The sequence below is a fragment of the Danio rerio genome, chromosome 21 (genome assembly GCF_049306965.1).
Source record: "Danio rerio strain Tuebingen ecotype United States chromosome 21, GRCz12tu, whole genome shotgun sequence".
NCBI lineage: Eukaryota > Metazoa > Chordata > Actinopteri > Cypriniformes > Danionidae > Danio > Danio rerio.
This window is the reverse complement of record NC_133196.1, coordinates 10596743-10603060: the sequence shown is the minus strand read 5'-3', so window position 1 is coordinate 10603060 and position 6318 is coordinate 10596743. Positions and strand designations below refer to the sequence as shown.

The window sequence follows — 6318 nt, the reverse complement described above, 5'->3', positions numbered from 1 at the left end:
ATAGAAATTAATATAAATTAAATTGAATATCCATGAAAAAAAAATATCCAGCACAACAAGTTAGCTAACATGTGTAGCAGAGCTGGTACAGATATATCCGCACCTGAACAACTGCTTGCAGAGATTTTAAAGACTCGAAAAGGACTAAAAGCACAACTGTATCATGCCACGTTGGATGCATTTCTAAATATTGTTCCATTCAGTTTTTGTTTGTGGCAAATAAAAGTAATGTGGCTGGCCATAGTGGTACTTCTCATTGAAGATGGCCATTTTAACTATATGACACAAGTTTTCTCTCACATCTGCCATTTGTTATGTTTAGGAGTCCACTTGAGTGGTGTGACACATTCACAACCACACTTACTGCGGCACGGCGGTGTCAGAATGTTCGAAAACAGCCATCACTTGGTATCTCCTCGCAGTTGAAATTGTTCGTTATTCGAAAAAAAAAGAACGAATATCAGCGTGCAGTCTAGTTGCTTTTTAGATTTATTTTAGGCCTGTATTCAGGAGACAATGCTCACACAGCCGCGATATCGAGAGAAAACGTAGGCTAAATAATATATTCTAAAATCTAAAAAACTTTGGCTATACAGCCTACTCAGAGAGGACGAAATGAAATCTAAACTGGCTGCAAAATATATACACCATTAATGGTTAATCAACGCATTTGCCTTATTTTTAATCTTCTTGTTTTAATCTTGCAATTATGATTACTTTTAGAGATAATGTCTGCTTATATCAACTTTTCTGTCGTTGATTTCTTATTTGCTACTTATTTTGTTAATTTGTTAATGTAATGTATTACAGAAGCTATTTTATATATCAAAAATCCTTTGGCATTCAAATTTGCTATTTAACGTCCATGCAATAAATGCAATACTATATGTAAAAACAAAACTATTATATACAAAATTTTGGGAAACGGCAAATCAATGTACTGTGTTTGTAACGACATAACTTGCAACCTTAATTGGCTAACGATGTTGTTGGTAAACAGATCCCAGTTTGTGAATTTTATTTTTCCACACTATGGGGCTAGCCTATGCCATGCAACAGGTAACAATTTTGCTTTTGACCTAGATATAAAGTCAAAGCACCACGCATCCCGACATTCTGGATATATTTGCTAATTAATAATATTTATTAGAGGACATAATGCGCTTTTTAAATAAGCAGATTTTTTTCTTTCTCTGCATGCGCGTGAAATAGAAATGAACAGAGAAAATGATATATAATATGCAGCTCACTTTGTATGCGGATAAGCCCATTTATTTAATTCATAACTGCCTCTAGTTCTGAGTGCATGAGAGTGTTTTACATGGTGGCAGTTGGTCAAATATTTGTATCATAGCCTGTAATAAACAGTTAATAGCCTACTAATAAAGTTATATAACAATCAGGTGATGTGCTCCACCTGCACGATAATCCTAATCAAAACATTCTTTTCACCCCAACGCAATTTAATAGGGCACTATAAAGGCTAAAGAATTTAATTCTTATATTTGCTTTTCGCAGCCTATAGTGCTATTTCTCATCATGTATATTTTTTAAAACATACAGTATAGTGTAAATCATGTTTATTACTAAGAAAACTAAACCAAAATTATATTTTAATTGAACACATCACATCGGTACACATACAGAACTGTCTATTTAGTATTGTGAAAAGTCAAAGCTGAAAATCTGTGGTTAAAGCGCCACCCAGCGGTCAAAAGCTGCTAGCGCACCGATTACCACCTCCGCCGTGGTATGAACGGCGGCAAAAGGAACAAATTGAAGTAGTGACATCTGTATGTAAACATCTGTTATACTGTTATCTGTTACACAAGAATTTGAGCACGCAAAATTCTGTTGTACGACTCTGCGAATAGGGTCGGAATTAAACAAGATGATTAGATAAGCTCCATTTTTTATTATTTCTGTACAGAGTGGCAGTGGTGTAAAGTAACTAATTACAAATACTGAAATTACTGTAACTGAGTAGTTTTTCTCAGGAATTGTAATTTACTAAGTTTTATAAATGTGCACTTTTCTTTCGCTTGATTACATTTTTAGTGCTGTATTTGTACTTTTAATTCATTTCTTTTCTTCAACCTGCTGTCACTACTTTATTATTTCCTGTCTATGGGCTTTAGAAAAATCAGTCCTGTTATTCCTGTCCAATTAGATTGCACATAGTAAGAAAATCGCATCATAATGTATTACCTCAAGACATAGTCGATTTTATCATTGCAACAAACTGTTTAGAAGCATTAAAATGTCAAAGAAGATGTCCAAAATCTTAACATGCAATGACCCAGAGACTGTTTATATGGTTTATATGCATGTCACTGATGAGAAGATGACGGATATTTACAGTATGATTATAAAATGGCCTTAAACACCCCGCAGGCACAAGACGTCACCATGATGTCAGATTGACGTTGTACCCCAGTGTTGTGGGGACATTGCATTTTGTTTGGAAATGAAAATTGGGTTGACATCAGAACCCAATGTTAGGCCAATGTCAATGTCTAACGTCCAACCTAAATCCAACCAAATATCAACGTCTAATGATATTACAACTTGTGTGGACATTACCACTATGATGTCTATCAGACGTTGTATTTTGATTGCCATACCTGTAGAATAAATGTCAGTATTTGACCTCAATATGACATTGGTTTAAGATGTTGGCTTGACGTTGGATTTTGGTAGCTTTCAAACAACTTAAAATCGACCAAATATCAATGTCATTTGAAATTGTTTTTGGACATCAAAATAACGTTGTCCTTAGATGCTGGCTGGACATAAAAGTTTGGCCACCTGACATGACAACCTAAATCTAACTTAATATTAACGTCTTATGACTTTGTGTGGCTGCTGGGCAATAACTAAATGCACTACAGAATGTTACGTTTACACACACACATTCACAAATTACATGTAAATGCAACAGCTTTTAACAGCGTAATACTCACTACTCACTACTCTTGAGTACTTTTGAAATGTTTACTTTTTACTTATACTTTGAGCAAAACTTAGTTCCGGTCTGCTGCATTCGCATCCGTATGAATAGAAGTTTATGGGGCGAAAAGTGCAGTGTGACCGCGGCTTCAGAGAGTCACTGATTGCCACTTATTTAACTGGCGATTACAGTTTAATTAATGTTTAAATAAGTTAAATTTGATGAAAAAAATGAATACTTTTTAGAGGTTACCCCCTTCTAGAGGTTTTTACAATGAACCCCCAACTACTCCAGCGGATGTTTTACGATGCCCTTCCAGCTGCAACCCAGTGCTAGGAAATACCCATACACACTCTGGACAATTTAGTTTATTCAGTTGACATATAGCACATGTATTTGGACTGTGGGGTAAACCGGAGCACCCGGAGGAAACCCACGTGTACGCAAGAACATGCAAACACCACACTGAAATGCCAACTGACCAAGCAGGGACTCGAACTAGCGGCCTTCTTGCTGTGAGGCACCATCGCTAACCACGAAGTCATCATGCTACCTACTTCAAAGATAAATGGAATATTTGATTTCCATGTATACAAAATACCTGGATTTTAAAAAAATGCAGCTGATAATAGTTTGTGAAAATATAGACAATTTATTTTATTTGAAATAAATCAAGTCCACGTTAAATCTGTTTGCATCACCACAATTCAACATTTTCTAATCAATTTCGACAAAATATTACAAGCTTTAAATGTATTTTCTGTGCAAACGCTCAATCAGATGTCTGTTTTCCCTTAATCCTTTTTAAATGTAAATATCTGTAGAGGATGTCAGGTGTTTTGTGCACACATTCTTCATACAGCAGTGAATTCAGTCTACAACACACAGCACAGAGATTTATACACATCTACACTCACACTTCAGGTGAAACTCATTTCAGTTTCTTGTTTTAATTCTGTAACAAAATTCAGAAACTTTGCTTGTTAACTCAATGCATAGTCAAAGAGCAAGGTTTTGCTGTTGTTTACAGTAGCTGTTTTAGGTCTGGCTACTCAGGTAAATGGTAACTTTGTAGAATTTCCTGTTGGTTTATTTACACATCTCCTACTTTCCTTAGATGATTTAAAAACTACATGTATCGTGAGCTGCGGAACTTAGGCAAAGATGAACTTCATACACGAGACTTCTGCAAACTCCACGACTCAGTCTTTGAAGCTGATGGACTATCTGGAAATCTCCATGTACAGCATCAACCTCTTCTTTGGTTTTCCTACACACTCCTATGTTTTGTGGCTGATTGTCACAGGTACAAGTGGCATTACTTCAGAGTTCTTTAACCTCAATCTCTGTGTTTGTGAATTTGGCATCTGTCTGAATAGCTTGGCCTTCGTGATATCAATGTGGTTTTCCAGTCTCTTAAAATTTGAAGAATTTTTAGTAGGATTCTCTGCTGCTGCACGTCCTCTGTTTCAGTGTCTGATGTGTGTTGAGCGTTACCTGGCAGTGGTTCATCCTGTAACCTTCCTGAAGTACAAACCTCTCAGATATAGACTGATCTGCTGCGCTGTGGTCTGGATAATGACCCTTGGTGCCTGTGTTTTCTGTATGGTTTATGTAGAATGGCAAAACGCAAATGGATTTGCATGGCTGTTGCCAGTGCAGATGTTCCTTTTCCTCTTCATCCAGTTGTTTTGTCTTGTGGCTGTTCTCAGAGCTCTGAAGCAGTCAGGACCAGGAGACAGAAAGAGAGAGAAAGAGGAAAACCACATGAAGAGAAGAGCGTTTCAAATCATTATAATAACTACAGTGAACACAGTTTTAATGTATGCCCCAAAAGCAATCACAGGATTCTATGAGACTGTAATAGGACAAAAAACTCAGCCTAATATGTTTCCAGCCTTGACTTGTTTTACTCTAGCTGGTTTTCTTCATCCTGTTCTTTATCTGCACCGCAATGGAAAACTCTCATTCTCCTGTATGACATAAAATTAGCTGTTGTGACCTTGCAATGCATTTAGTTACTCAATATTATTTGTCCTATTATTTTCTATTATGTCTTTTTATCATTATTATTTGTCCCATTATTTATTATTTGTCCTATTGTTTGAATTCAATTGTAGTTTCATTAAATCATTAATAATAAATACGTTTAAATTAAATGTTTGGGTTCTTTCAAAACATTCATCCAGGTAAAGATTTGACCTCTGTTTTAAGCCTATACAGGGGTGCGTTTTCCAAAACCCATTGTTACAAACATACAGTAGTTTGTTGATTTGCCATTTCCCAAATCAAATGCAACAAACATTCGCAAACTGCGTCGCAAACTTGAGCACTCGCAGCTACACCTCTGGAGCTGTAGTTAAAAACATAGTTCCTGGCTGTGTTCTATTCCAACTTATCCCCCCTATCCCCTATTCATTTAAAACATTCTAACATTCAAAGTTGGAAATAAACAAAAAACAAAAAAGCATCAAGGTCATCTCTCTTAAGTGTAATTTGCGTTCAAACTATTTGTACAGTTCAGTTTTAGCGATCTTCATGTTTACAATTGTGCTCCCTTCGCAGTGCACTTTGAAAAGATTGATGTCATTTTGAACACATGACAAAAGCTATAGGTGACCTATAATTTAAAAGCGGAATTTATGTTACATCTCCAAAGCTTGTAAAAAAGAAAAAGCATACATTAATTCTTTTAATTCACAGTGGGTTATTTATTAAGTATCTATATTGTATATGACATGGGCCTGCTGGATAGAACTTTCTGAAGTGGTTTGCATGTGTCAAATTGTAAAAGTAAACTTTTCAAAAAAAATAAATAAATAAAAAATAAACATTATCCTACTTAATAATAAAAATCATCATCATCATTGATATTATTATTAAAGTATGATTATTTCATTTCTAATAAATAGTCAATATTAAATTTCTTTTTATAATAAATAGCCTCATTATTTATTTATATGATTTATATATGATATTATAATAGTGTTAGCTTTTGTAAGTGATTTTATGTTTTAGAATAGAATATGTAATGTTCAATTTCTCAATAATATTAGTAAAGCAAACACAGGCCCTATATTTGCTATTTACATATATTTCAGTTAATATGGAAATTGAGTCCATGTTTTTAGCAAAACTAACATTGCGTGTGCATGTAAAACATAATTTGCGCAAAGAAATTATGGGTTTCTTCTCTAAAAAAGTAGTTACTACACCTCGCTTAGAGCATCATTATGGATTCGCGACGGAGAAACTATGCATTTTGGGAAACACTCGTCACTAAATCATTCTTTTCCCAAACGATGCATCAGACTTTGCTCTGTCGTTGTTTGGGAAACGCACCTCAGAGTGATTGTATTTACACTAAA

At 35.0% G+C, this 6318-nt stretch overlaps 1 long non-coding RNA gene across 1 annotated transcript; it reads left to right on the top strand.

Annotated features, from left to right (window-relative positions):
- Positions 1 to 1538: 1538 nt before the first annotated feature.
- LOC141379801 (uncharacterized) lies at positions 1539 to 5106 on the top strand. Its single transcript, XR_012396624.1, has 2 exons — positions 1539 to 3874; positions 4068 to 5106. It is a non-coding gene; the product is annotated as an uncharacterized lncRNA (long non-coding RNA).
- Positions 5107 to 6318: the final 1212 nt, after the last annotated feature.